Source organism: Procambarus clarkii, chromosome 86 (genome assembly GCF_040958095.1).
Source record: "Procambarus clarkii isolate CNS0578487 chromosome 86, FALCON_Pclarkii_2.0, whole genome shotgun sequence".
NCBI classification, from domain to species: Eukaryota; Metazoa; Arthropoda; class Malacostraca; order Decapoda; family Cambaridae; genus Procambarus; species Procambarus clarkii.
Window position 1 is genome coordinate 6,163,573 of NC_091235.1, and position 10,542 is coordinate 6,174,114.

A 10,542-nucleotide genomic window follows, 5' to 3' on the forward strand; every position below is an offset into this window, starting at 1 on the left:
TTCTTCCGAAGATATTACGGCAATAAATCTCAGCTGCTTCCTGTCCGCCTGCCCTTTGAGACGGGCGGCGGGCATAATACCCGGTCCTTGACACACACGCACAGGGCACTGACTGTGAGGCAGCTTCCTGCTGCTGCTCTCCCCCGGCACTGAGTGCCACTGGCAAGGTCCAAAGTGCCACTTTCAAGGTCCAAAGTGCCACTGGCAAGGTCCAAAGTGCCACTGGCAAGGTCCAAAGTGCCACTGGCAAGGTCCAAAGTGCCACTGGCAAGGTCCAAAGTGCCACTTTCAAGGTCCAAAGTGCCACTGGCAAGGTCCAAAGTGCCACTGGCAAGGTCCAAAGTGCCGCCCTTTCTCTTCACGTGACTGGTAGGGCTGGGCAGGGGCTGAGGGGGAGGATTGAATTTGCTTTTTTTAGTTTATTTTTTCTACCACAGATGTCGCTATTTATATAGTGGCAAAGGGAGTATAAACAGTTTCTTCTGTGTTGACCAGACCACACACTAAAAAATGAAGGGACGACGACGTTTCGGTCCGTCTTGGACCATTCTCAAGTTTCTTCTGTCCTCAATGAACAGGGTTAGAGATGTGAGAGAACAGTCCCACAATCACTCACAGCGTTTATAATGTTATGAGTTATTGAGCACTCCACCACGGTGATTGTGAGTTATTGAGCACTCCACCACGGTGATTGTGAGTTATTGAGCACTCCACCACGGTGATTGTGAGTTATTGAGCACTCCACCACGGTGATTGTGAGTTATTGAGCACTCCACCACGGTGATTGTGAGTTTTCCTATTTTCCCTGCATAGATTAGCTCCTGGATAGGCGCCAGATGCGATGGGTATTGATCTTAGAAGAAGTAACTCTAACTAGCCCCCAGAGTGGGTGCCAGATGTGATAATTACTCAACTAGGTGAAGGCGAGAGAGCAAACGCCGAGGTCCAATTACTCGGTCTTCCAATCACTAGGTCTTTTGCTCCTCAATTGCATAAGCAATATAGAGGATAGCAAATGGGTTCTCCCAGAAAAATTTAATATATAGTAGGGCTAATTTTGGCTTGATGCCAGAAATTAAACAGTTAAAAATATGACTATAGATGTAGCTTTAGCAGGAGCAGTACACTCAAAGATTGTTGACGTAAAGGCACTTTTGTAGCAATAATAATTCATTCAACAAACTTATTAACTAATTGTTACGTTACGTTAATTTCCCTGCCACTGGCATTGTTTAGCTGTGGAGTAAGACATCCGTACCACTACTCAGGTTACTTGTGTAAAGGAGGAAATGTATATATGTTTATCTCTCAGAATGTTCGGTAATATGTTGATTGTTTGTGATGTGTGTCTATGTATGTATTAACACGATGTACTGAACGGGGTGAGGATAACTTGAGCTACTTCATCCCTTTGTGTGTATTTTAATTCAATAAACTTATTTCAATTTCACTACTCTGGATAATCACGAGACCTCATCTCGAGTCCTAATGCATGGACAAGAGGAACAAAAGTGAACTAACTGAACACTGGTGAACACTCGGACTCATCTGCACTTAACTCTTGCAGTGGCAGTCAATAATAATGATGTAATATATAACAATAATCAAACAATACAAGACTTCTCCCTAAGACAATCTTACGTTAATTAGTTAACTACGTTAACACTAGTGCCTTGGCCTGCAATCAAATATACAATTAATTCATTACGTTACTACTCTGTCACACAGTCACAAACGGTAATTATTACGTTAACTCTTTATCACTCAGGACATCTTATTTTGAGGTTATCTTGAGATGATTTCGGGGCTTAGTGTCCCCGCGGCCCGGTCCTCGACCAGGCCTCCACCCCCAGGAAGCAGCCCGTGACAGCTGACTAACACCCAGGTACCTGTTTTACTGCTAGGTAACAGGGGGCATAGGGTGAAAGAAACTCTGCCCATTGTTTCTCGCCGGCGCCTGGGATCGAACCCAGGACCACAGGATCACAAGTCCAGCGGCAATCAATATATATGAATTGAACATATTAAAACACTTGAAGGACACAGAAGTATAACATATACTAAATGTGTATGTGAGGTATGACACATATACCCAATATGTGACCATATATATATATGACATATACCCATATACAGTGACGTAATTCAGAGTCACCCAGACGGCTATAAGACACTTATAGTTTCTTCGACCAGTTTAATCACACCTGTTTTACAGGTGTTAATGAGATAACTGCGGGTTGGACGATTGATCTTAGATCAACTCAAGGAAACTCAAGAGATAGATAGCAACAGATATAAATATTTATTCTCACTTTAGAAGACCGGCCTTGTCAGTCATACATTTTTTTTTTTTTTTTTTTTTTTTTTTGAGATATATACAAGAGTTGTTACATTCTTGTACAGCCACTAGTACGCGTAGCGTTTCGGGCAAGTCCTTAATCCTATGGTCCCTGGAATACGATCCCCTGCCGCGAAGAATCGTTTTTTCATCCAAGTACACATTTTACTGTTGCGTTAAACAGAGGCTACAGTTAAGGAATTGCGCCCAGTAAATCCTCCCCGGCCAGGATACGAACCCATGACATAGCGCTCGCGGAACGCCAGGCGAGTGTCTTACCACTACACCACGGAGACTATGACATTGCATACACACACACACTGATGGACTGTAGATGCTCTGATGAAATACTCCAGCAGTCTCCGCACGTGGTACCACGAGAGCAACAGACCAGTACACTGGGTGGAAGGTGTAGGTGACTCAAGCTCTGACCGCACGGTGTAACGTGCGAGTGAACACGTGGGGTGCACGTGGTGTGTTTTTGCTAATTATTATTTTCTACCACAGACGTGGCCGGACATTTACAATGCTAACCAGCATATATACATTTTCTTCTGTCCTCCATGGACAGGGTGAGAGATCTGTTAAACATATAGTTCAGGGATTTATTGAACAACTACAGAAGGTGATTGTAGTGCTTTTAAAATGCTAAGCTAACCTATATACGTAAATGTATAGATACACAGATTTACGTATGCCCTACATAAAGTGTTTGATGTGTCTTTTACATAGTATCATAAATGTGCATTTACAAAGAAGAAATGTAATTCTGATCAGTTTAAACATATATACTTTATACACATACATATATACACATTATATATATATATATATATATATATATATATATATATATATATATATATATATATATATATATATATATGTCGTACCTAGTAGCCAGAACGCACTTCTCGGCCTACTATGCAAGGCCCGATTTGCCTAATAAGCCAAGTTTTCATGAATTAATACATTTTCTCTAATTTTTTTCTTATGAAATGATAAAGCTACCCATTTCATTACGTATGAGGTCAATTTTTTTTATTGGAGTTAAAATTAACGTAGATATATGACCGAACCTAACCAACCCTACCTAACCTATCTTTATAGGTTAGGTTAGGTTAGGTAGCCGAAAAAGTTAGGTTAGGTTAGGTAGGTTAGGTAGTCGAAAAACAATTAATTCATAAAAACTTGGCTTATTAGGCAAATCGGGCCTTGCATAGTAGGCATAGAAGTGCGTTCTGGCTACTAGGTACGACATATATATATATATATATATATATATATATATATATATATATATATATATATATATATATATATATATATATATATATATATATATATTCGTCTCTCCTTCGTTGACAGGGTAAGATAACTACTATAGTAACTAGTGAGTTATTGAGACCTCAACAACAGAAGATGATCAAGATGCCTTTACACTAAGTTATAGCTACACCACATATATCACCTAAATTGTGCATTACACAGTCTTGAGTACAGGTCCAGAATACCAACAAGTGCTCAAGTGTTCAGGAGACATTCACACAGTTCAGCATATATCATCCCTGTAAGGGACATTCTACAATGAGAAGGTGGAGGGATGTGGAGGGGTGAAACATGTGGAGTGAGGAACAGCAGGTCTCTACACAGTCCACATTAATCACTCCAACCCTCAGGAATATCCTAAACTACTTACCTTGTAAACACCATCCCCCAACCACCAGTGTTTGCCTTCACGTCACATACTTTGCATCACTATGTAATGGAATGTGAACAAAAAATCGCGGAATTCAGAGATAACACCATCAATGGTGTTCAAGAAATGTGTAAGTACTTCATTCATAGTGATGTTCTGACAGGAGTCTTAGCGAAGTGTCTAAAGTTTGCTTACTGTAGGTGTTTGTAAAGCTGCCGCCCAGTTGGGTGGGTGTGGAGCACATGACTGTAAAGCTGCCGCCCAGTTGGGTGGGTGTGGAGCACATGACTGTAAAGCTGCCGCCCAGTTGGGTGGGTGTGGAGCACATGATTGTAAAGCTGCCGCCCAGTTGGGTGGGTGTGGAGCACATGACTGTAAAGCTGCCGCCCAGTTGGGTGGGTGTGGAGCACATGACTGTAAAGCTGCCGCCCAGTTGGGTGGGTGTGGAGCTCATGACTGTAAAGCTGCCGCCCAGTTGGGTGGGTGTGGAGCTCATGACTGTAAAGCTGCCGCCCAGTTGGGTGGGTGTGGAGCACATGACTGTAAAGCTGCCGCCCAGTTGGGTGGGTGTGGAGCACATGACTGTAAAGCTGCCGCCCAGTTGGGTGGGTGTGGAGCTCATGACTGTAAAGCTGCCGCCCAGTTGGGTGGGTGTGGAGCACATGACTGTAAAGCTGCCGCCCAGTTGGGTGGGTGTGGAGCACATGACTGTAAAGCTGCCGCCCAGTTGGGTGGGTGTGGAGCACATGACTGTAAAGCTGCCGCCCAGTTGGGTGGGTGTGGAGCACATGACTGTAAAGCTGCCGCCCAGTTGGGTGGGTGTGGAGCAAGACTAGTAACTGTGTGACTCACTATAGATGTAAAGTGCCTTGTATAGTGACTGTTGTGAGCCTCTTCTTGAATCACGTGATATAAACAGATTATTGATACGTATATATATTTGTGTACATAAATATATATATATATATATATGCAAACAAGCCTGAATGGTCCCCAGGACTATATACAACTGAAAACTCACACCCCAGAAGTGACTCGAACCCATACTCCCACAACTGGTATGTACAGGGACGCCTTAATCCGCTTGACCATCACGACCGGACATAAGGAAGTGATAGCCGAGGCTATTTGAACCACTTCCCCGCCGGCACTCGGATGGTAATCTTGGGCATAGCATTTTATCAAATCACCTCATTCTTTGGGGCACACGTGAGGAACACAAATGCAAACAAGCCTGAATGGTCCCCAGGACTATATACAACTGAAAACTCACACCCCAGAAGTGACTCGAACCCATACTCCCACAACTGGTATGTACAGGGACGCCTTAATCCGCTTGACCATCACGACCGGACATAAGGAAGTGATAGCCGAGGCTATTTGAACCACTTCCCCGCCGGCACTCGGATGGTAATCTTGGGCATAGCATTTTATCAAATCACCTCATTCTTTGGGGCACACGTGAGGAACACAAATGCAAACAAGCCTGAATGGTCCCCAGGACTATATACAACTGAAAACTCACACCCCAGAAGTGACTCGAACCCATACTCCCACAACTGGTATGTACAGGGACGCCTTAATCCGCTTGACCATCACGACCGGACATAAGGAAGTGATAGCCGAGGCTATTTGAACCACTTCCCCGCCGGCACTCGGATGGTAATCTTGGGCATAGCATTTTATCAAATCACCTCATTCTTTGGGGCACACGTGAGGAACACAAATGCAAACAAGCCTGAATGGTCCCCAGGACTATATACAACTGAAAACTCACACCCCAGAAGTGACTCGAACCCATACTCCCACAACTGGTATGTACAGGGACGCCTTAATCCGCTTGACCATCACGACCGGACATAAGGAAGTGATAGCCGAGGCTATTTGAACCACTTCCCCGCCGGCACTCGGATGGTAATCTTGGGCATAGCATTTTATCAAATCACCTCATTCTTTGGGGCACACGTGAGGAACACAAATGCAAACAAGCCTGAATGGTCCCCAGGACTATATACAACTGAAAACTCACACCCCAGAAGTGACTCGAACCCATACTCCCACAACTGGTATGTACAGGGACGCCTTAATCCGCTTGACCATCACGACCGGACATAAGGAAGTGATAGCCGAGGCTATTTGAACCACTTCCCCGCCGGCACTCGGATGGTAATCTTGGGCATAGCATTTTATCAAATCACCTCATTCTTTGGGGCACACGTGAGGAACACAAATGCAAACAAGCCTGAATGGTCCCCAGGACTATATACAACTGAAAACTCACACCCCAGAAGTGACTCGAACCCATACTCCCACAACTGGTATGTACAGGGACGCCTTAATCCGCTTGACCATCACGACCGGACATAAGGAAGTGATAGCCGAGGCTATTTGAACCACTTCCCCGCCGGCACTCGGATGGTAATCTTGGGCATAGCATTTTATCAAATCACCTCATTCTTTGGGGCACACGTGAGGAACACAAATGCAAACAAGCCTGAATGGTCCCCAGGACTATATACAACTGAAAACTCACACCCCAGAAGTGACTCGAACCCATACTCCCACAACTGGTATGTACAGGGACGCCTTAATCCGCTTGACCATCACGACCGGACATAAGGAAGTGATAGCCGAGGCTATTTGAACCACTTCCCCGCCGGCACTCGGATGGTAATCTTGGGCATAGCATTTTATCAAATCACCTCATTCTTTGGGGCACACGTGAGGAACACAAATGCAAACAAGCCTGAATGGTCCCCAGGACTATATACAACTGAAAACTCACACCCCAGAAGTGACTCGAACCCATACTCCCACAACTGGTATGTACAGGGACGCCTTAATCCGCTTGACCATCACGACCGGACATAAGGAAGTGATAGCCGAGGCTATTTGAACCACTTCCCCGCCGGCACTCGGATGGTAATCTTGGGCATAGCATTTTATCAAATCACCTCATTCTTTGGGGCACACGTGAGGAACACAAATGCAAACAAGCCTGAATGGTCCCCAGGACTATATACAACTGAAAACTCACACCCCAGAAGTGACTCGAACCCATACTCCCACAACTGGTATGTACAGGGACGCCTTAATCCGCTTGACCATCACGACCGGACATAAGGAAGTGATAGCCGAGGCTATTTGAACCACTTCCCCGCCGGCACTCGGATGGTAATCTTGGGCATAGCATTTTATCAAATCACCTCATTCTTTGGGGCACACGTGAGGAACACAAATGCAAACAAGCCTGAATGGTCCCCAGGACTATATACAACTGAAAACTCACACCCCAGAAGTGACTCGAACCCATACTCCCACAACTGGTATGTACAGGGACGCCTTAATCCGCTTGACCATCACGACCGGACATAAGGAAGTGATAGCCGAGGCTATTTGAACCACTTCCCCGCCGGCACTCGGATGGTAATCTTGGGCATAGCATTTTATCAAATCACCTCATTCTTTGGGGCACACGTGAGGAACACAAATGCAAACAAGCCTGAATGGTCCCCAGGACTATATACAACTGAAAACTCACACCCCAGAAGTGACTCGAACCCATACTCCCACAACTGGTATGTACAGGGACGCCTTAATCCGCTTGACCATCACGACCGGACATAAGGAAGTGATAGCCGAGGCTATTTGAACCACTTCCCCGCCGGCACTCGGATGGTAATCTTGGGCATAGCATTTTATCAAATCACCTCATTCTTTGGGGCACACGTGAGGAACACAAATGCAAACAAGCCTGAATGGTCCCCAGGACTATATACAACTGAAAACTCACACCCCAGAAGTGACTCGAACCCATACTCCCACAACTGGTATGTACAGGGACGCCTTAATCCGCTTGACCATCACGACCGGACATAAGGAAGTGATAGCCGAGGCTATTTGAACCACTTCCCCGCCGGCACTCGGATGGTAATCTTGGGCATAGCATTTTATCAAATCACCTCATTCTTTGGGGCACACGTGAGGAACACAAATGCAAACAAGCCTGAATGGTCCCCAGGACTATATACAACTGAAAACTCACACCCCAGAAGTGACTCGAACCCATACTCCCACAACTGGTATGTACAGGGACGCCTTAATCCGCTTGACCATCACGACCGGACATAAGGAAGTGATAGCCGAGGCTATTTGAACCACTTCCCCGCCGGCACTCGGATGGTAATCTTGGGCATAGCATTTTATCAAATCACCTCATTCTTTGGGGCACACGTGAGGAACACAAATGCAAACAAGCCTGAATGGTCCCCAGGACTATATACAACTGAAAACTCACACCCCAGAAGTGACTCGAACCCATACTCCCACAACTGGTATGTACAGGGACGCCTTAATCCGCTTGACCATCACGACCGGACATAAGGAAGTGATAGCCGAGGCTATTTGAACCACTTCCCCGCCGGCACTCGGATGGTAATCTTGGGCATAGCATTTTATCAAATCACCTCATTCTTTGGGGCACACGTGAGGAACACAAATGCAAACAAGCCTGAATGGTCCCCAGGACTATATACAACTGAAAACTCACACCCCAGAAGTGACTCGAACCCATACTCCCACAACTGGTATGTACAGGGACGCCTTAATCCGCTTGACCATCACGACCGGACATAAGGATTAAGGCGGATTAAGGCGTCCCTGTACATACCAGTTGTGGGAGTATGGGTTCGAGTCACTTCTGGTGTGTGAGTTTTCAGTTGTATATAGTCCTGGGGACCATTCAGGCTTGTTTGCATTTGTGTTCCTCACGTGTGCCCCAAAGAATGAGGTGATTTGATAAAATGCTATGCCCAAGATTACCATCCGAGTGCCGGCGGGGAAGTGGTTCAAATAGCCTCGGCTATCACTTCCTTATGTCCGGTCGTGATGGTCAAGCGGATTAAGGCGTCCCTGTACATACCAGTTGTGGGAGTATGGGTTCGAGTCACTTCTGGGGTGTGAGTTTTCAGTTGTATATAGTCCTGGGGACCATTCAGGCTTGTTTGCATTTGTGTTCCTCACGTGTGCCCCAAAGAATGAGGTGATTTGATAAAATGCTATGCCCAAGATTACCATCCGAGTGCCGGCGGGGAAGTGGTTCAAATAGCCTCGGCTATCACTTCCTTATGTCCGGTCGTGATGGTCAAGCGGATTAAGGCGTCCCTGTACATACTAGTTGTGGGAGTATGGGTTCGAGTCACTTCTGGGGTGTGAGTTTTCAGTTGTATATAGTCCTGGGGACCATTCAGGCTTGTTTGCATTTGTGTTCCTCACGTGTGCCCCAAAGAATGAGGTGATTTGATAAAATGCTATGCCCAAGATTACCATCCGAGTGCCGGCGGGGAAGTGGTTCAAATAGCCTCGGCTATCACTTCCTTATGTCCGGTCGTGATGGTCAAGCGGATTAAGGCGTCCCTGTACATACCAGTTGTGGGAGTATGGGTTCGAGTCACTTCTGGGGTGTGAGTTTTCAGTTGTATATAGTCCTGGGGACCATTCAGGCTTGTTTGCATTTGTGTTCCTCACGTGTGCCCCAAAGAATGAGGTGATTTGATAAAATGCTATGCCCAAGATTACCATCCGAGTGCCGGCGGGGAAGTGGTTCAAATAGCCTCGGCTATCACTTCCTTATGTCCGGTCGTGATGGTCAAGCGGATTAAGGCGTCCCTGTACATACCAGTTGTGGGAGTATGGGTTCGAGTCACTTCTGGGGTGTGAGTTTTCAGTTGTATATAGTCCTGGGGACCATTCAGGCTTGTTTGCATTTGTGTTCCTCACGTGTGCCCCAAAGAATGAGGTGATTTGATAAAATGCTATGCCCAAGATTACCATCCGAGTGCCGGCGGGGAAGTGGTTCAAATAGCCTCGGCTATCACTTCCTTATGTCCGGTCGTGATGGTCAAGCGGATTAAGGCGTCCCTGTACATACCAGTTGTGGGAGTATGGGTTCGAGTCACTTCTGGGGTGTGAGTTTTCAGTTGTATATAGTCCTGGGGACCATTCAGGCTTGTTTGCATTTGTGTTCCTCACGTGTGCCCCAAAGAATGAGGTGATTTGATAAAATGCTATGCCCAAGATTACCATCCGAGTGCCGGCGGGGAAGTGGTTCAAATAGCCTCGGCTATCACTTCCTTATGTCCGGTCGTGATGGTCAAGCGGATTAAGGCGTCCCTGTACATACCAGTTGTGGGAGTATGGGTTCGAGTCACTTCTGGGGTGTGAGTTTTCAGTTGTATATAGTCCTGGGGACCATTCAGGCTTGTTTGCATTTGTGTTCCTCACGTGTGCCCCAAAGAATGAGGTGATTTGATAAAATGCTATGCCCAAGATTACCATCCGAGTGCCGGCGGGGAAGTGGTTCAAATAGCCTCGGCTATCACTTCCTTATGTCCGGTCGTGATGGTCAAGCGGATTAAGGCGTCCCTGTACATACCAGTTGTGGGAGTATGGGTTCGAGTCACTTCTGGGGTGTGAGTTTTCAGTTGTATATAGTCCTGGGGACCAT